This window comes from Schistocerca gregaria, chromosome 3 (assembly GCF_023897955.1).
Source record: "Schistocerca gregaria isolate iqSchGreg1 chromosome 3, iqSchGreg1.2, whole genome shotgun sequence".
NCBI classification, from domain to species: domain Eukaryota; kingdom Metazoa; phylum Arthropoda; class Insecta; order Orthoptera; family Acrididae; genus Schistocerca; species Schistocerca gregaria.
The window spans coordinates 206,195,092-206,217,365 of record NC_064922.1 but is presented as its reverse complement, the minus strand read 5'-3'; the positions used below and the strand labels follow the sequence as shown (position 1 = coordinate 206,217,365).

Here is a 22,274-nt window from a genome sequence, read left to right as displayed (position 1 = left end):
TGTCATCATTTTGTGCGTGTGTTGGTTGAAGTTTTAGCGTGCTTCCTATTCGTATTGCAAGATTTCATGCCACTGCCATATCTTGGCACCCCTTGGAAGTACTGTACGTACGGTATTGCCCTACGTAGCGAGACGTAGCCCTGTCGAAACCGACAATGAGAGTGCAGCGCCAAACACTTTCCGCCTGTAGTTGGTACATCAGACGAAGGGCAAGCGCTTAACAATTTAACAGTGAACGTACAAGGCACTGTTGCGTTTCCGCGTGGATTTGAGTAGGACAGGTGAGAGGAGATAGACGTATCGAATGTTTTCTTTCGATGGCTGCCACAACCTGGATTTAAACATCAAAAGCTTTGTCTAGTGCGTCTTGAGTGTTGTCAAATCGTGCGTCTGTGTATCTTCGATTTAACGTTTAGTGCTCGCGCTACATGCTTTAGAATGTCCAGAGATAAAAGTGGCAAAACAAAAAAAAACAACAGAATTGATGCTAGTGAGCCACCCGCGATAGTTGCTACGCATTTGAATGTCGGTAGGAAATCGATTGCTGACTGGAAAAAAAATTGATCAGAAATTGAAAAATTTCTGTCCATCCAAGCGTCAGGCAGCGCAGTGACATCTCGAAAAACAATGAGAAAAGGGCCTAATTTTTGTGACACGAATAAATAAGAGCCACAGGTGTGCCAGTTTCAAGTCATCTATTTAGTCAAAAAGCGATGACTTTTTATGAGCTGATTGAAGGAAAGGAGCAATTCCTCGGAAGTGGTGGCTGGCTGGATTTGTTCAAGAAGTGGCATGATATTCGTGAAATTCCCATCAGTGGCGAATAATTATCTGGAGATGAAGCCGCTGTCGCTGATTTTAAGAAAAAACTGTACACAATCATCGACAAATTAGGTTATATAGGCGATTAACTTTAGAGCTGCGATAAAACTGGATTGAATTACAAAATGTAGCCAACAAAAACCCTTGTCTCTAAACAAGAAAAATGGCATCCGGTTATAAAGAAAGGCAATCAAAGAGTTACTGTCATCGCATGCAGTAATGATACTGGCAAGCATAAACTAAGCCTTACTTTAATTGGCAAATCCAAAAAACCAACGGCAACCGGCTGATAAATCTTTGCCATTCTGGTACACGAAGGCATGGATGAACCGTGCCATCTTCAAAGAGTGCTTCCACACAGAGTTTGTTCCATCTGTAGAAAATACGTGGAGGTACATGGACTTCCTCGAAAAGCGCTACTTCTTGTGAACAACGCTCCTTCTCACCCTGATAATCTAAAAGATTGGGCTTATCAAAGTCGTGTGTCTCCCACAAAACTCACATCTCTATGTCAACCGATGGACCAAGGTGTTCTTGAGGCGATAAAAAAACATTACATATGCAAGCTGCAATTTAATGCTGAAGAAGATTTTGTGAAAGCTCTTAAAAATCGATGTTTTAAGTGTCATTCATTGCAATGCTGACACTTGGAGTATAATTCCTCCAGTTTCTCTCGTTATGTCTTGGAAGAACTCGTAAATCATAAGGCAACTCATCAGTGGTGGGAAGAAGAAGGAAACACCGAAACTGAAGCTGAATTGCCAGAAACAGATGAAAATGAAGTAACATTGGTGAATTTACTGGAGAAGCTACCGGATTGTGAAGACGCGATTTTCGAAGAGGTTGAAGTGTGGATAGAAAACCACTTTTTTTGATTTGACTGAGGAAGAAATCGTCCAAATTGCGACCAAGCAGAAAGTGTCAGGGGAACATGTCTCTGATGACGAAGCAGAGAAAAAGACTCCTCACACAGAGCTTGGATGGCATGTACAGGTACAGCTGTCCATGCAGCTTCAACACGATACCACAGTTCATCAAGAGTAGTGACTGACATATTGTGACGAGTAAGTTGCTCGGCCACCATTGACCAGCCATTTTCAATTGGTGAGAGATCTGGAGAATGTGCTGGCCAGGGCAGCAGTCGAACATTATCTGTATCCAGAAAGGCCCGTACATGACCTGCAACAAGCGGTCATGCATTATCCTGCTGAGATGTAGGGTTTTGCAGGGACCGAATGAAGGGTAGAGCCACGGGTCGTAACACACCTGAAATGTAACGTCCACTGTTCAAAGTGCCGTCAATACGAACAAGAGGTGGCCGAGACGTGTAACCAGTGGTACCCCATACCATCACGCCCGCTGATACGCCAGTATGGCGACAACGAATACACGCTTCCAATGTTCATTCACCGCGATGTCACCAAATACGGATGCGACCATCATGATGCTGTAAACAGAACCTGGATTCATCCGAAAAAATGACATTTTGCCATTCGTGCACCCAGGTTCGTCGTTGAGTACACCATCGTAGGCGCTCCTGTCTGTGATGCAGCACCAAGGGTAACCACAGCTATGATCTCCGAGTTGATAGTCTCTGCTGCTACAAACGTCGTCGAACTGTTCGTTCAGATGGTTGTTGTCTTGCAAACGCCCCCATCTGTTGACTCAGGGATCGAGATGTGGCTACACCATCCGTTACAGCCATGCGGATAAGATGCTGTCATCTTGACTGCTAGTGATACGAGGCCGTTGGGATCCAGCACGGCGTTCCGTATTACCCTCCTGAACCCACCGATTCAACATTCTGCTAACGGTCAATGGATCTCGACCAACGCGAGCAGCAATGTCGCGATACGACAAACTGCAATCGCGATAGGCTACAATCCGACCTTTATCAAAATCGGAAAAGTGATGGTACGCATTTCTCCTTCTTACACGAGGCATCACAACAACGTTTCACCAGGCAACGCCGGTCAACTGCTGTTTGTGTATGAGAAATCAGTTGGAAACTTTCCTCATGTTAGCACGTTGTAGGTGTTGTCACTGGCGTCAACCTTGTGTGAATGCTCTGAAAAGCTAATCATTCGCATATCAGAGCATATTATTCCCATGAGTTAAATTTCGCGTCTCTAGCACGTCATCTTCGTGGTGTAGCAATTTTAAGGGCCAGTAGTGTACATTCGGTGGTGATTCATCGCGATCAGACACTGGAAGCGGAGTTAAGAGAATACCAAGTCGACGAGAACAATGTCGAAGAGTTAATCAAGCGGCGCTGTGCAGTTTTCATTGTGATGCCTGATACAGAGAGTGCTTTACTGGGCTTGGGTGTGTTGAAAGCGGTATGCTCTCGTTTTCCTCAGGTCTCCGAGCTGGTTCACTCAGAGAGTTGAGGGTGACCTGTAATTTAACGTGGACTATGAACATGGTACAACTTGGCACTTTTATCATTGACACTGACAGAGGGGAAACAAGTAATAAGTGACAAATGAAATCCTGAGACGCACTGTAGGTTGAACTACAGACCTGTGGATTTGTAGCCAGAAATAACAACTCAAGATCAGTTTTTTATAGTGACAATATTAGGGAAAGTCATACGGTTTTAGTTATCAACTCGAATAAATAAAGTAAATAATTACTTTTTAATTTTTACGAATACGTGCCTGCAATCCTTGTGGATGGTGTCAAAATGAGAAGGCGAAGTCTATTGATAAAGTACCGTGCGGTAATTCTTATTCTGCATTTGAAGTCCAACAACGTCGCAACAATACATGTTGAGCTGGTGGAAGTGCATGGGAACAATGCACCAGCACATGACGCTTGATGGAGATGCTTCTAGTATCGTCTGGCGAGTGTGCACGACGAAGAACGAAGTGCCAGATCATCTCTCGGTAAGAAATCAGCAATCGCTAGAGAAGCTGACACACTGGTAATCGAAGACCGGCGTATCGGAGTCGAGGGGATTGACGGCAAAATGAAAATTAATCACGGCTCTATTTCAAAGAGCGGAAACAATATGAAAATGATTCGCTCGATTCACGACTGATCACACCCACCCAAAATGCCCGCCAAACCGCAGCAACAGAGAAAACGTTGCAGCTGTCTCAGGCAATCCAGATGAGTTCTTTCCGTCTGGTAAATACTGTTCCACAGCCAGGGAGCATTTTTCTTGAATAATCTTAGCAACTACTCATTATCGAGCAACTGCTAGGGCACAAATAGTCGAAAAAATGAGGTCAAGCCTAAAAATGCTTTTAGTTGTTATTTCGTTGTGGGTGTCGGAAAGTTTTCTATGGCACCCAATTTCTTTGAATCAGGTTTTATGCCTTCTTCTGACACAATGTGTCCAAGAAACTTAATGTGGGTTCGTCCGAACTTTGATTTCGTCAAATATGCTGTGACGCCTGCCCCCGCAAATTTTTGAAGGCCTCCTCGTAATACTTCGATGTCCACAATCTGCCTTAAAGAATGTGGCGGAGGATACTTCGTTTACCACTGTCACTTAGCCCCTTGTCTCTTCCTATAGCGAATGGTCCGCGGGAAGAACGATTGTTGGAAGTCTCCGTGTCATCTCCAAATTATCATATTTGATCTTGATGATCTTCTCGCAGTATAGAGAAAGCAAAATACTGGTCCAACGCACGCTCTCGAATTTTTAACAGTAAACTACACTAACGCCACTCTTGTGGAATCTGACTTTCGAATGTGGTAAATTTTTCCGTTATGTCTTTGCAATAATATATGAGACTGTCACGAAACGCGCAGCTCTTCTTTGGATCTTCTCTAACCAATCTTGCATGGATCTGAGATTGTAGAGCAAAACTGAACTATAAGAGGGCCGAGGGTTTTGTTGGCCATCTCTTTCGTGGCTCGACTACACTTCCTGAGGTTCCTTTAATTGAATCTGTCATTCCTGCGGTTAGTTTCCTGTGTTCGTTCCACTTTAAACCGCTCCATACGCATACTCCCAGATATTTAACTGATGAGATTGTTTCCAGTGACTGTTTAACAGCCATGTAATGTTACAATAATGGGTATTTCTGCTTATTTATTAACAACAATTTACCCTAGTTTATGTTGAGGCTCAACTGCCGGTCGCTGCACCGAGTGTTGGTCGTCTGGAGGGCTTTTGCACTTTGCTATAATTTTCTGGCATATCCTAAGTAAATAACAACATCATACTTCCTATGTTATCTACTAGACCATTTATATTCATTATGAAAAGTCAGATGCTCTAACAATGTGCTGGGGTATGCCGGAAGTAACTTTTACCTCTGAAGACTTTTCTCCGTTAAGAACAACATGCTTTGCTCTGTTTACTAGGAATTTTTCAATCCACTGACATAGCTGGTGTGATTTTCCGTATGTTAGTGTTTTAATCGTTAGGCGACAGTGCGGAACTATGTGGAACGCTTTCTGGGAGTCAAGGAACACGGCGTCAACCTAGGCACCGGCATCTACTGCTTTCTGGATTTCCTACAGAGAAAAATTTTCGGTTTCGAGATAGGTTATAAAATGCGTGCATAAAACGTGTTCCAAAAGTCTACAACTTCAGCTATATAGGACCTTACTTTGAAAACGGGAATAACCTACGCATTTTTCCAATCACTGGGACCGCATCGTTTCTCCTGCGAACTACGATGAACTGCTGCAAGAAGAGGATGAAGTCCTTTGGCATAATATATTTAATATTGTATAGGTATCCCTTCACGTCCTGTCGGATTCCCTTTCTTGAGCGATTTCAGTTGATTTTTTATCCAGTCGGATATTTTCACGTTCACACACCGATTTAAGAGCGGACCGCAGTGCGACTTTCCTCAGTGAAACAGTTTTGGAAAAAGGAATTTAGTATCTTGGCCTTCTCTCTGTCATACCCTATTTCCACGCCATGGGGTTTGGAGAGACGTAATCTTAGGGCAGAACATCACATCGGTAAGCAGATTTTTCCTTTCAAAGTCATAATCCCTGGACGATTTCTGGATGTGTAACTACGATCCTGTACTATACGCCTACACTGAGGTGACGAAAGTCAAGGGATACCGATATGCACATATACACATTGCGGTAGTATCGCGTACACAAGGTACAAAAAGGCAGTGTACTAGCGGAGCTGTTACACTCATGTTCAGAAGAAACATAACACCCTGAACGACTAGAGATAGGACACTTATATTCACAGAAGATATACAGTATATTGGTATGGGTTGCATAAATGAATGGCAATTGAACTATGTCGGCCCACTGGTTCAATGTCAACATCGATATCGCGGCGCAACACTATCTACGGGTAAAATGTGCCTGTCGCTCTCGTCGTCGCTATCAACCGAAAGTAATCGATCAGTATGACTTGAGCAGCCGTACAGGATGCCTCGCAAACGTATGCGCGAACCGTACCGTCAAATCCGTGAATTTCATACTGGGCACATTTTTGGCATGAGAAAATGTGATGCATCCATTCGGGAAATTGCTACTCGTTCGGGACGAAGTGTTTCGGCACTGCAAAGGTGTGTGCCTAATGATTCACGGACGGCCGCAAAACACGACGAGATAGGTCAGATCGTACCACCCAGACCGCCTCCCGAGAAAATCGACTCCTCATCCGAATGGCATCTGTTCCCTACTCGGTTCTGGCGCAACAGTGGAACACCGTACACTATTAGGGATGACAGCCCGTCGCCGTTTATGAAGACACTTCTCCGCCTAGCTTTGACGAATGTGCAGAAATAGGCCAGGCGGCAATGGTGTGTGGAACGACGTCACTGGGGACAGGAATGCCATCAGATAGCGTTTTCCGACGAGTCCAGGTTCTGTTTGTTTGAAAATGATGGCTGCAATTTGCCCCGCCACCGACAGGACGAGCGGCATGACAGTGACTGCATTTGCACAAGACACACAGCACCAATTCAAGGCCTTTTGTTGTGGGGTGCTATTGGGTACCAACACAAATCACAGTTGGTGCGTAACACGGGGCACCGTGACCAGTGTGGCCTACGTGAATTACGCCTACCCTTCCTGCAAAACACCCCAGAGGCCACTTTTTTTGTAGGAAGACGGTGCATGACCATATGTTACTATACGAACACGTGGTTCTCGGTGTCACACGATGTCATACATTTGTTATGGTTTGCGAGATCACCAGACTTGTCGCCAGCTGAAAGTGTGTGGGTTATGGTGAAATGACGTGCAACGCTGTGACCCAATGCCAACCAGCACAGAAGAACTTTGGTACTAGGTGAATGCAGCATGGACGGCTATACCACGGGTTTCATTCGCAGCTTATACGCGACGAGGCCATCACGCACGGCACAAGTTATCAAGTACCTTGGCGGACCTTGTGTCTCCTAGGCAACAGGGCACACGCTGAACCGAGTGACTGAAATACTAATCATTTCTGCAGAACATACTAATGTATATGACCAATGAATACGAACGTCCTATCTCTAGTCCTTGAAGGTGTTCTGTTTTTTTACGAACATAAGTGTATTTGTACTCGGTTGATTCATGTGAAAAGGTTTCCGACGTGATTATGGGCGCAAGACGGGAATTAACAGACTTCCAACGCGGAATGGTAGTTGGAGATAAACGCAAGGGACTTTCCATGTCGGAAATCATTAGGGAATCCAGTATTCCGAGATACACAGTGCCAAGAGTGTGCCGAGAATGCCAAATTTCAGGCGTTACCTCTCATCACTGACAACGCGGTGGCTGTCGGCCTTCACGGATCGAGCAGTAGAGTTGTCAGTGCTAACAGACAAGCAACACTGCGTAAATTAACCACAGAAGCCAATGTGGGACGTACGACGAAAGTATCAGTTAGGACTATGTGGCGAAATCTGGCGTTAATGGGCTACGGCAGCAGATGGCCGACGTGCGTGCCTTTGCTAACAGCACGACGCCGCCTGCAGCGCTTCTCATGAGCTCGTAACCGTATCGGTTGGACCCTAAACAATTGAAAAACCGTGGCCGGGTCGGATGAGCCCAGGTTTCAGTTGGTAAGAGCTGATGGTAGGGTTCAAATTTGCCGCAGACCCCACGAAGCCATGCACCAAGGTTGTCGACAAGGCACCGTGCAACCTGGTGGTGGCTGCATAATGGTGATGGCTGTGTTTACATGGAATAGACACCATTCGCAGCCATCCTGCGATGAAATTTTTATAGCTGACAATGCGCCATGTCTCCGGGCGAAACTGTTCATGATTACTTTGACGAACATTCCATTGATGTCGCCACCAAGATCGCCCGACGTGAATCCCATAGAATATTTGTGGTACATAATCGAGAGGGCAGTTCGTGCAAAAAATCTTTCACTGGCGACACTTTCTCAATTATGTACGGCTGTAGAGGCAGCATAGCTAAATATATGTGCAGGGGACTTGGAAACGACTTGTCTAGCTGCTGCATTACGCTGGGCAAAAGGAGGTCAGATACGATGTTAGGAGGTATATTATGACTTTTGTGACCTCAGCGTACGAGCAAATCAAGCAGTGGAATCAAGTGGATCACCACCGCCGAAAAAGAAGCAAATAGTCATCGGGAAAGATTAGGTTGAGCGTATTTTGGAGGCTGCAATGGTGTAGCGCTAACGAAAAATGTCCTTTGGAGGGCAAATTTTCCCAGCAGTGTACTGCCGAAATCTCCTGATGAGGTTATGAAGGGCTGTCGTGACGAAGCGTCGCGAAAAGCTGTCAGAGGGAGTGTCTTTGCTCCATAACAATGACCCAGCTCATTCTGAACAGAACACAGCCGTTCTCCCGGCCTGGCAACCCACTGAATTCTCCCTGGTTCATTATATGAAAAAACCACTGTGTGGCAGCCACTTCCACGATGATGACGAGGTGATTTTGGAGGCCGAACTTTATCTGAACAGCCAAAACGTTGACGTCTGCATGCAAGGTATTCGCAAAGTCATTCGTGTTTAGGAAAATTTGTCACATCGCAGGATTGATATGCAGGGAAGGACTGACGCCACATCAAATTCTGCATCCGGAGCTTGATTTTTTTCTAGGTGATAATTAACACTGTGTGAAAACCCTTCGTATCGATACCCTATTTCTAAATCCGGTTAATCTTCTTTTTGAATACGTTTACATCTGAGGGTTTGTGCAGGACAAAAGTAGTTTTATTGGGGACGAGGGGCTTTGAATAACTAATGTAACATATTTTTTCTGAAGGCAGGTTCATTTTATTCAGGATTTCAATACAGTATATTATTACCCACTCTTTTGGCTAAAAACCCTATTTTTCAGCACAACCTCCATTCAATGTAACGCCTTACACCAATTTACTGTACTGGTCGACGCCGGAAGCAACATCAAGCCGCATCAATAACCTCCCTATCATCCACGTTCTGCTTCCCATGGAGTGAATGTTTCATTAGGACAAACAGGTGGCAGACGGAAGATGCGAGATCCGGGCTGTAGGGCGAATGAGGAAGAATAGTCCAATGAAGTTTCGTGAGCTGCTCTAGGGTGCACAGATTTTTGTGAGGCCTTACATTGTCATGGAGAAGGAGAAGCTTGTTTCCGTTTCTATGGCGACAAATATTCTGGAGTCGTTTCTTCAGTTTCCTGGGGGCAGCGCAACACACTTCCATGAAGGAGGACATTTAACACAACAACCATTTCAGAGTCGCAGAAGGCTATCGCCATGACTTTACCTGCTGAGGTTGCGGCTTTGAAGCTTTTCTTCGGAGGTGAGGTAGTGTAATGCCATTTCATGGACTGTTTCCCGTTCGTAGTGATGAATCAATGTTTCATCGCGGTGACGACAAAACATTGTCACGATCAGCCTCGTAACATGCAAGCAACTCCACACAGATGGTACTGCGTGGCTCTTTATGGAACACAGCAGGTACACACCTTTTAGTACCCCAACTGGTGGACGAGTGTATCAGCACTACCAGCGGAGACGTCCAGTTGAGCTGCAAGGTGACTATGATCAGTCGATCACCTAGAATGAGAGTCTCCGCACGTTCCAACATTGCAAGAGTCACACATGTGTGCGGCCGGCTGGTCCGCGGGAGATCTGACAGGTTTGCACGACCTTGTCGTGGAGATGGCAGACGCCTTGCCCAACTACTCATGCTGCTTTTGTTCACTACCAGGTCTCCGTAGACATTATACAACGTCTACGGAGCAAGATGGTAAAAAGGTTGTCGATTAAACTCTTCTGTCGTAGAAACAATGATCATTCGGTTGGTACCACCGTCATAGCAACTAGCTGTGTTTACGGTTGAGTTTTTGATCTTTAAGTTAATGTTCTGAGCCTAGAATTTCGTATGCATTTCATTTGGGGTTTGTAATTTCTCTACTTGTTACTTTTTTCTGCCGAGTGACATAGTTTCCTCGATGCCTAGGTGTGCATAATTATTTAAAAAGCGCAAGTTTCGCGGTGACCGATTTACAGCTATCTTTTGTGTAGTTGACCAGCAGGAATTTCTTATTGCTCTCGCAGTACGGTCATGGCTCCATAATAACAGCGCACTGGAGATCCTGATCACGATAAAAATCATCCCAGTGGCTTTTACTGAAGCAATTAAGCCAATATATAGAGACTTGGGGCATCCTGATCATAGCAGCAAATGTCTTATAGGTGGTATCCAGAACCAAAAGTATCGTTCAGCAACTTCGTATGGATGGGTGTGCGTAATCATATATTTGTTGGGATTATATACTGAAATAGTGAGTTAGTGATGCTGTTATCTTATTCAATGATAGTAATCTGGGGAGATTAAAGGTCATGGTTCAAATGGCTCTGAGCACTATGGGACTCAACTGCTGTGGTCATTAGTCCCCTAGAACTTAGAACTACTTAAACCTAACTAACCTAAGGACATCACACACATCCATGCCCGAGGCAGGATTCGAACATGCGACCGTAGCAGTCGCACGGTTCCGGACTGCGCGCCTAGAACCGCGAGACCACCGCATTAAAGGTCATGAAAAGGCTTGATATTATTCGTGATCTTATCATCATTAAATGTCTTCAACTTGCGGACAAAGTGGTAGAAAGCAAGAGTTATGACGTAGCTGAATTTTATACAAAGAAAGCAAGGGCAGCACTACGAAGAAAGCTTATAGGTAAAGAATAAGAACCAGAAGATGACCCTGACTACTCTGCTGGACAGTTTTGATAATAAAATAAGGAATATTTGTGAATTTTCATAATAAATTATTTTAATTGTATGTACCTGCACCTCAAAAACCACTAAACCAATGACGTTCAAATTTTCGGAAAAGCTATAAAGGAGTTGAAGGTGCCACCAAACTAGACTCATGACAAAACTGGCTTATTGTCTGAATTAGGGAGATTTATATGGAATTTTCACAGATTAAAAATGGCTTAAGAATAAAAATTTCCTTAATATTATACCAACAAAAAAGACATCGATGTGGTTCAGTGAGCTAACAGTACACGCTAAAAGCGGCTATCAAAATTTCACTGTTGCGGGTATAAGAGCCCCAGAGAGAAAAAAAGAAGTACATAAACTTAGTAGATTTAACACTGGTGGCGTTCCGACTCCCCTTAATAGCATAGCTATCACAACACACTGAGTTCCACACATTTAGCGTAAAAATCGTACCGACGTTAACGGACATTAAACTGAGTATTTTGAGAAAAGGGACCAGTCGTCGCAAATTAATATTTTAGATGGTGCAAGATCTAGAATCAACAATGCCTGTGAATCAACTAGTTGTAAAGCTACAACGTGTCTTAAACAATCGCCTGCCACATAAACGTTTGTGATGCAACTTGATAAACAATAAATAATCGTCAGTGATGTGTTCTTGGTACACCGGCCGTTGTGGCCGAGCGGTTCTAGGCTCCTCAGTCTGGAACTGTGCTGCTGCTACGGTCGCAGGTTCGAATCCTGCCACGGGCATGGATGTGTGTGATGTCCTTAGGTTAGTTAGAATTAAGTAGCTCCAAGTCTAGGTGACTGATGACCTCAGATGTTGAGCCCCTGGCATAATTCAACACATGCTAAACAGGTGGACACAACTCTGAGTGACACATCCAGGCTCACCTCTGTGCCCGAGTGGTTCTAGGCGCTGCAGTCCGGAACCGCGGGGCTGCTACGGTCGCATTTTCGAATCCTGCCTCGGGCATGGGTGTGTGTGATGTCCGTAGGTTAGTTAGGTTTAAGTAGTTCTAAGCTCTAGGGAACTGATGACCTTAGAAGTTACATCCCATAGTGCTCAGAGCCATTTGAACCATTTTTGAACAACAAGTCGAATCAGCAGATTAACGCACAACTTTGCATTGAGGATGCGTGGTATTACCCTGAGAGTGCTCCTGCTATCACACGAAATCGCACCTCAAACCATATCTAAGGGTGGAAGTAGTAATGGCACTTGAATTACGAAACTATTACGGCACCTCACCTGAACCTCTCGATACCAGTAATATTCTACAGTGTTTGTGTAAAGTAGTTGACATATTTCTGAGACAATATTCAGATTTGATTTCATTAATGTAGAAGTACTTTGACACATCAATACGTTTATGTTGCAATGATATTATTCTTATGTGTATTCTTTCTTTTGTCACTATGATCTTTGACGTACTTGTAACTCTAATTTTTGGGCGCGTAAGCGATTAATAGCTGTTAGAGTCGGACCTTGAAGAAGGTCAAGTCTTGGACGTCATGTTGGAAAGACGTATATCGTAGTCAGCTTATAAAATGTGAACTTTAACAGTGAGGAAGATGTTTTCAAGTACGTTTTGTATCGTGAAGTGATGTCTTGTGTGTTATGTGATATTGCAATAAAAGCAATTAAAAGGAAATGTAACTTAAATTCGGAGTGCTGATTATTTTTTTTACATCGCTGTTGTGCTAACTTTGAAAGGTTTAATCTTCAAGAATGGTTTGTGAAGCGCATCTACAAAACTTTTAAATATAGCAGAATAAAACCTAAGCCTTTTTTGCATCCGAGCTTGGAATCGTCAACACCTAGATTTTCGACGATTGAGCCATGATTTTACAACGAGACCAGCGTGGGAAACACGAAAAGATGAGTGCCTACTTTATTTATTATTACATGAAATGACTTTATTAACTGTGGTCTAATGACACCTGCCACATAATAACTTTGTTGTTGCCCGAAAATGCAGTATTTAGCAGCGTGAGCAACACCACAATCACTATTAAATTTTGACCTTTGTTGTGGTAGGGTTGTTAAAAGGTCCAGTGGGTCAAGCGCACGGACAGGTTGGTTGCAGGCCCTCAGCTGGCCTCCTCCTAACCAACACACTGCCATCACTGGCGCCGAGGCAGAACCAGCTTTTATCTGAAAACGCTGCCCTCCAGTGAGCTTTCGCTTGACACCATTAAAGTCGCAAATGATGGTGGTTTGGGCCCAGTGGAATGCTGAATAGCGTCTGGCCAGAAGCTGTCCTTGAAGTAACCGGTCTGTAACAGTTTGTAGCGCCACTGTGGTGCCAACTACAGCTCAAATTGCTGCGGAAGATGCAGTACAATGGGCCAGAGCCATACGCCGACCATATGGTCGGTCTTCCCTCTTGGTAGTGCCACATGGCCGCAGTCACCCCAGTATCTTTGCGATCGCTCATTTTCGTGAACACCGCTGCCAGCAATCATGAACAGTGGCCACATTCCTGCTAAGTCTTTCTGGAATGTAGCAGAAGGAACAATCAGCTGCTCGTAGGCCTATTACACGATCTCGTTCAAATTCAATGAGGTGTTGATAATGGTGTCTTTGTCGCCTTAAAGGCATGCTTGAATTACATAAACTCACCGCGTCCAGTCTCAAAGTCTCAAAGCTAACTAACTCTCGTAATCATTGGAGCGTGTATTTAAAGCAAACCTGATTTGCATCCTCGTAGTGGTGCTAGTAGTGGCACTCTTATGCCACTGGACTGAAATTTCAAGAGATGTCATCTTTCAGATGTAGAAAGACGCCTAGCAACTTCCGTTTATGTTGCACAACTCCTTCTTGAGGTTGGAATTTCTTTCCATCAGCGTATGTACGTTTAGAATGACGGTCTTTCTTTAAACAGATGCTGTCAGCTTAAGTTGTTGCTGTAAGGTGTAAATTGTTATTGCCAATAACAAATATTTTCGTATATGATCGTTAATTTCTCATTTTAAAGCACTTACTCCCATTTTAGGGTTTCTTTCTGTCTGTATTATTTTCATCCTAAAGATATGAGATGGTCTTTTGATCTGCAAATATTTTACGTCGTTAATTGTGTAAAAAAGCGAGAAAAAGCAAATTTTTTCACTTTGAAAAGTTGTTAAGAACATATGAGAAACTCAAGAAAACTGGAAATGTTGTTCACTTCGAATAATATGTTACCAGAATTAGAAATCGCACTTTATAGATCTTCTCTAACGCTTGAGTTGTACATTTGCTCAATGCTGATTTTGAATATGAAAGCATTACAAAACTAGCTTAATTTGTATACTTCCAATCGCTGATGTCAAATGGAATAATTTTCGGGAACAGTTCCACACACAGACACGATATTCAGTTAGCTCAAGTTAACCAAGTTGTCAGTGTAGGACAACGCAGATACTGAATGAGCAGTACAAATGTCAGTACCTAGCGATGTGTTTGGCAAATTCATTCAGGTTTCCTAATCAGCGCCGTTGAAATTGTGCTACATCATACTAAAATTTAAAAAAAAAAGTGTGATGGAAAAAATTTACGAGTTTTATATATCCCCAAAACGAATAATATCTTGTAGGATAGGTAGTGATGCAACTGTGTTTGGTCAGGTATCGTTTCTTATTTGAGTGGCTCAAATCTGGGTGGTGTAACAGCAGTTCCAATGTCAGTCACTTAAGCCAGAAATGGTCCGTGATGACTCAACATGCCGTAAAGTGCTCCTTTATCACCCGGAGCCAGGTGTTTTTATCTGATAATAATCGTAACCGTGTGAAGCAACACGCAAAATCCAATTCACAGAATTTGATGTCGTTGTACAGTTATCAAGCTACTGTATCTTTCCAGCACCTCAGCACATGTTGTCATGCAAGACTGGTCGTTCAGATCCTCTTGTGTAATGAAACGTAAGCTCATCGCAATGAAGTGTGCTACCTGACACGCACTCAAAATACGGTAAAGCAGTTTCTTGTTACTTGTTAGTAACAATGTTGACATGCCAGATCAAGAGTCTGATTCGTTATCTGACATGTGGCAACAAGGAAAAATTTGTCGCGCTGATCCACTCACAGTACGCAAAAGTGTTTATTTGAGCTGGTTGCGTGATCACAGATCAACAAGCTACGTTTCACACTTTGTCTACGTGTTTTTGTGTTGTCACCTGTAGTGTGCGCCTTTCGCGGAACAGTGACGCGAACGCTAAGCGGTGCGTCCTAAGAGACAATTACGCAGAAAAGGGCCGAGGCTGCTCTCTGTGCAATGGCGATTGGGAAAGCTGTGGGGCGACAGGCGTTCTGTCTCTGTCACTGACACGTTCAGCACGTCCGTAGCCTATTTCCGACAAAGCTGCACAATATGTAGGCAGTTTATCAAGGGAACAGACAATACGCCGAGAACACGTTTCAGAGCCAACAGAACACACAACGGATTCTTCACAGACGATAATTTTGTCATTGCTACTATTGTGGTGCATTGAGAGAGCTTGGCAAACGCGAAAGACGAGACCATAAAAACTGACTTGGGCAATTTTACCATTTTACCTCTATTGATGAGTTAAAGTAATGCTACATTAGTTGAACAAGTTTCTTGAATTCAGCTGGCAACTTCTCACAATAGTCTACACCTGCACTAAATGGATTTCGTATCTTGAATTAAACTGCTGTACGACTAAATCACAAAAAGAAGTACAAATATTTTGTGGTATCCTTACGTTCATGGAGTGGGTATTTCCATTTCTATTTATAAATTGGGATTTAACGTTCTTGTAGTTTTTATAATGTATTTCAAGAAAATTCTAAGACAGCGCCCTTTACAAAGCTGAAGCCGACCCTTGTAGCAATCGGTGGCTAGAGGAGGTAAATTTTTATTTTACTGTGAGCTGACAATCACCGAAATGTCAAATTCGAATTATAAAAATCAAGTCTAAAAAATTATTTGTGTATATGCAGAGATAAAAACCTTCGACGATAAAGAATGCCTCACGAACCTTCCAGAGAAAGGACGAAACGGTTTTTCGCTTATTTTCTGATATCGGTGACACTGAGGAGCATCTTTTAACGGTGGCGTTGCGGGAAACGAGCTACATAGACAGCCGATAAAATCTAGTATTAGTTATTATGAAAATATTCTTAAACAAATATTAACACTCGGAAGGGAACAATCATGAAATAATTTTTCCTGCTGAGAGACAGCAAAAACTACGTAACAAATAGACTGAATTAATAATTCGAGTAAAAATTAACCATGAGATAAACAGTAGGATAAAGTTGCTTCTTCCCATCTGTGTTCTCAGTTTTCGTAGCTTTAGGCTCGAAAGATATTTTATTTGAGAATATGGTTCTTAATATTTCAAACGCATCTTAAATAGAGTTTCCTTTTTTCCGTGTGGGTGGGGTTGGGGGGATCCACAGCCTCTAAATGTCGTCGTCGCCGTCGAAGTTAGCTAATTGCACGATAAAGGAAAAATGGTCCGTAGCAGGCTCTAATTTACATTAAGTTCCCAATGAGGTTGGAATGCTGTATCAATTATTTCATCGTAAAGATTGTATGAGCAACACCTTTGTACCTGCTACATCTAAGTTCTTTGACTATAGCCCACATGTTTGTATGTAAGCACACTGTATTTCACGAGTGCTCGTCGTAATAGTGAAACATGCAGCTAAACTTTATAAAACTGAAATATGGGCGTACGAACGATAACAAATGTGCAACTAAGTGGAAAAACTGTCACCACAGTGTAACTATAATAATGATGCTCCATCTTTATGTAAGAACAGATATATTTTCGACAAATGCTGCCTTGCCATTTACAATTGTCCCACTTGTATCTGTTTAGTCACCAGAATTTTTTTTTTGTATTTATACTGTGATCTCCAGCAATATAAACATGTACATGAATGTATAAACACCTGAGGATGGGCGCAAGCCCAAAACCGGTCGTGTGACAAATAAATAATCTTTTATTGTGACTGGTAACGCAAAGTTTTCTACACATTTTAATCTCCTAGTTATTTATCATTGCTTTTGCCTTTGTACCCTTCATTGTGAACTCAACAAGTATTCCTAATTTGTCACAGTTGTCCAGATGATGTTTACAGTGGTGGGAACAGTAAGTAATTTTTCGATTTGTATGAGTTTTGTAAACTTACTGTATTTCACAATGTGCCCGCTTCGTTCTATATAATTAACCATATAATAAACCATAATTAACCTAAATCTGGGGAAAAATCTATGTAGACTGTCAGATCACCTGAAGATAAGTCCCCAGGGCTCGAAATGTATCGTGCGTTGAAATAAAATCACGTTTGTTACTGAAGGTGGTTGTTCATTATTTTACGAAAGTAATAGTCAAGGAAGAAACACAGACAGCAATGGATAAATTGGTATAAACAATTGTATTTATAGATGCAGGCACTCCACTTGTAAAATGACCAAATAAAATTTTATGTCAATAACCAGCGTCACAGATGCATTCAAACATGTGAAGATTATATAGGCTAGAGATGCCTTGTCAACCACCTTGGATTCTATACTTGCCACAAGAGACCTACTTTCAACGTAAGATCAGGAAAAAAGCTCAGTGGCATCCAACTGCGTCAGTTCTGGTCTTCAGTAACGGCAGGGAACCCCCAGGAGGACAAATGTGCAATCTGTGATTTTTTGAATTTCTCTTCAGAACTGAAAGAAGAATCAGTTATGTTCCGTTGATGTCTTAGTCATCAATTTCGTCCAATTTGAATACATCTAGGATGTTATTGGACATCAGTACTACATCTGCAGTTTATGGGGGTTGTGTGTAAACATTCCCGCCAGATACCTCCGAAAGAAGCTTCTGCAAAACTGATTCATCTGCATGCTCGATCGGCCGACGATCGTAATCTGCATGTAGAGAGCAGTGTAAATCGTGATAGCAGATCTCTCTGTCATGACCATCGCAACTTTGGCCAGAAAAAGACTTGCCATGGAAGTGTCTTGTTGAAGGAAACATACCCGGACTCGTCAGTAATGAATTAGAAAACGGAAATCTCATGGAAACATGCAATATCTACACTGCACTTCTAATGTGTATTCAGCAAAAGAAAGGAACAAACACCAGAGGTCGTCAGAAATATATGTGAAACTTTCAGCTTCCTAAATGAGATTTTCTATCGTATATATCGTATCCTGAATAAAAACTGAGTCGTTGAGTTTTGATAATGACGGTAGGAGAACATCTTAATTGGGATTTTTGTCAGTATAACAGGTAACGACCTGTGAAAAGCTGGTATTTCCGTGTAGACACTGGTTGAAACCAAAACCACGTTTGAAATGCGTCTGCTGTATCATTCTCGCGACTTCCAGAGATTTGAGAGCTAGAGATGAAGTACAACTAAGAATATGATATTGTCATATTATTACAACCTACTATCTGACATTTAATTCTTCCTTATATGTGGTTTGACAACCCTTTTGTCTACTTTGCTCGTATCTTCGTGAAGACGACATGAACAACTTGCTTTCTAGCATTTTATCAACGTGCTCGATTTATCGTACGTTTCCAGATTTCTGAAAAAAGAAACGATTCTCTTTGCTCACAATGTTTCGAGATCTGACTTAGTTGGCTTCTTGAAGTGCTCCACATAGTGGTTTGCCGCGTGTCACTACAAGCTTTTGTCTCACCATCACATCTACATACGTACCGTACAAGCCCTCATATAGCGTATCACTGCCAGTCCTATTCCACTCGCAAATGGAGTAATGGGAGAGATATACGAGCCCTGATTTTTCCTACGTTCACTAGCATTGTGTGAAATGTGCGTTCATTGCAGTAAATTGTTCTGCAGCATGTCGCGAACATCAATTCACTAAAGTTACATCTTTAGATATTTCAACGGTCTCAATTAAAAACCCTGTGGGAACGTCTTACGTCAGTGGACTTTGTGTAAAACATATCAAAGCAAGTAACAATACCTTAGCAAGGGGAAAATGAGTGCGCGCTTTTCACTACCATCGTGCCGCCCCCGGTAGCTGAGTGGTCAGCGCGGCATAATGTCATTCCTAAGGACCCGGGTTCGATTCCCGGCTGGGTCGGAGATTTTCTCCGCTCAGGGACTGGGTGTTGTGTTGTCCTAATCATCATCATTTCATCCTCATCGACGCGCAAGTCGCCGAAATGGCGTCAAGTCGAAAGACTTGCACCAGGCGACCGGTCTGCCCGACGGGAGGCCCTCGTCACTACCATCGTGAAAAGAAGGCTTCACACCTCTGAATTGTTTTCATATTAGTCTAATCCCACGTTAATGGAGGCGCAACACATCAACTGCACGATGAGGTGCAGTTGACCTCATCCCAGGCTGTCGTCGGGCTGGACAGCCAAGCGCTGCCTGAGGTACGGTAGACCGGTCGAGGGTGGGGTGGAGGCGCAATGTAGGCCTACCTCATATGGCCAGCTCGACATTGTCTGCCAGTCGACGAGGTACCTGTTACGAATGGATCACGCGCTATTTTGGACCACTATGTTCAGCAATCAGTCACTAGATGGAACTGCACCTTTGTCTTTGCTGGTTGCCGACATTTTTTGCCTCACAAATATTTTGAGCAACTAGGTTACTAAGTTCTATTCTCGTAAAAATGGCATATTTTCGAACATCTGTATTTGTGCCATGTTGATTGACATGTATCGACTTGTCATTGCTATAAACATGTTTGTCCCCAATGTGCATGATACATTTCCAGTTTATATAATTTTCTAATTTTTTGATGAATCTCCTAACTATCCGCCAACTATTATAGACTCCAACAACCTTATTGTCTTTCCTTGATCACCAACTCGCCCGTACACAAGAACATCCTTCCTTCTCTACATCTACATACACTCCATATACTATCGCAACGCAACTTCAACCAACTCCCTCCACCAGACAATGGTATCTGCCCTGAAATTTATCCCTCCTACCCACTTTCACTCTTCCCTGCCTACCCTACTCCACGTCCCGGCACCTCTCTTCATTTCCATCTCCATCAAACCCCTATCCCTTTCTTCTTGTAACCACTACTGTATCCATAAACCATACTACTCTTTCACCCCCTGTCTTTCCCACTGTCTGTGTTCCTACTACCCACCTCAGGTCCAGCTATCATCTCCGCAGTTTTCCTACTTAACAGTACCCACCCCTAAACCCTATGGAATATTCTCTCTTCCAACAATACTTCTCACCCAGTGCAGGTCCTTCAAATCTGAAGTGAAAGTGCAACGTTCCATTGCTTTTTCATAGGAGAATATCACCATGCTGCAAATGTCTTTTGTAAGTTGAATATATTTTTCTTCATTTTATCTGTCTGTCTTTAATCCTTTTAACTTAAAACGAAAAGCAGTCCAAATCTTTTTTATATTTTCAAGAATGCTCTTGGCTGAGGAGCGGAGTATACTACTGCTGACAGCCCTCCCCCCTCCCACCCCATCCCACCCCACCTGTCTGGTGTGAGGGAAATGAAATAACAGTTTAAAAAAAAGGATGCATCTCTGGGGCTGGTTATTGACATAGCTGCCATCCATTTTACATTGATTTTTTTTGTGGTGAATTTTACAAACATAGTGCCTAAACTTATATCGCTGCACAAATCTTCCCTCAGGAGGACAAACGCGCAACTGTAATGTTTGGAATTACCCTGCAGAATGTTATGATTGGGTCATTGATCATTTTAAACTTACGGTAGGTTTGAATTTCCAACCATTTTTCAACTAGGGCTAAAGCATATAGTATGTGTGCTGTTTGGATTTTCAAATTTCCCCACCATTTTAACTTGGCTCATATGGGCTTTGCAGTGCCATCACAAACAGAGTGTTGTCTTGCACTTGACTTCTTGCAGCAACTTTATACAGTCTCATATGTCGTTGGCGCAGCATAGTTGAGTTATTTGGCTGGCTGGCAACAGCGGAAAATGTGAACAGAAGTGATGCAGTGGCTCGTTCCAACCTGGCAGCGGAGTGATTAGCCTGCAGGCAGTGAACTTCGTGATCAGCGTGTCCAGCGACTGTGTGATATTTGTTTAAGTAAAGGCATAGACTTTCATGTCCTATTCGTATTACACAGGTCATAGTTTCAAACTCAGGGCGATGACTATTTAAACTGTGATGTCAGAGCAACAACTGTTTAAACTTTGGACGCCTGGGCCAGCAGAATTTTAAACTTAAGGCAATTGAACTGTAATGTCATAGAAAAGGGGGAAAACCAAGGATGATTATTTTAAAATTTCCTGTCAGGATAGGATTCTAAGCTCAGAACCTACATGAATTCTGACATTCATATAGTCTGGTCCCATACCCCAGCATTCACTAACCTGAATTCTGTAATGACCTACTTCCACCAAGGAACAATCACCCCATTTTTTAGTTTCCCACCTTTTTACACTTGGCACTATTGGACTATTTTTGAATTTCCTGCCATTTTAATACACACAGCAATTGGGCTATTTTGAATTTCCCACCTATTGTTGACTTTCCCATCAGTTTATACATAGGACAATTGGACTATGTCAGAAGGAGGGGAAAATCTGACAACATTGCATAATGTCACAGGAGGGGAGGAGCTCTTAGCTACACTGCTCCTGTGTATGCAGAAAATCCTGTAAGTGTTGGTACAGAAATAGTATTGACTTTGGACTGAAATCACATGCACATAAACATTCAGTTATCACTTACTTACTTATTTACTTATACTGGCCACAAAAACTGCAGTTAGTCCTTGGCCTCACTCATTCCAGCGTTCCACACCTTCCTGTCAGCTGCATCTCCATCTCTCAAATCCAGTATCTGCAGGTCTCTCATGACATTATCCTCCCATTTCATTCTCGTTCGTCCTGGTGGTCTTGTTCCTTCGGCTTCTCCATCCATCACTGCCTTTATTACCGTGTTCTCTCCTCTCCTCCATACATGTCCGTACCACATGAATCTTTTAGTTTTAACACTCGCCATGATGTCAGGTAGTGCGAGTTCTCTGTTTTTCCTTATTCTCCACTGGCTATTTTCTTTTAGTGAACAATATATTTTTCTCAGTACTTGATTTTCAAAAGTGATGAGTTTTTTTCTCCATTTTTGCCTGGGTCTATGTCTCGTTTGCGTAGCACGCTATAGGTTTGATGATGGTCTGATATATTCTTATTTTTGTCTGGAAAGTAACTTAGATCTTATGGTGTTATGTATACTCCTGGCTTGAATTCTCGTTACGAAGTCTTGCTTTATTAGGTCTTGTTGGTTAGATTAGATTAGGTTAATACTTGTTCCATAGATCATGAATACGACACTTCGTAATGATGTGGAACGTGTCAGGTTAATAAAAGTTGTCTGTA

The 22,274-nt window shown here is 42.7% G+C and overlaps 1 protein-coding gene across 3 annotated transcripts in view; it reads right to left on the bottom strand.

Moving 5' to 3' along the window:
- Positions 1 to 22,274, bottom strand: part of LOC126354357 (peroxisomal leader peptide-processing protease-like) — a 1,193,162-nt gene that overhangs the window by 79,842 nt on the left and 1,091,046 nt on the right. The window lies entirely within an intron of this gene.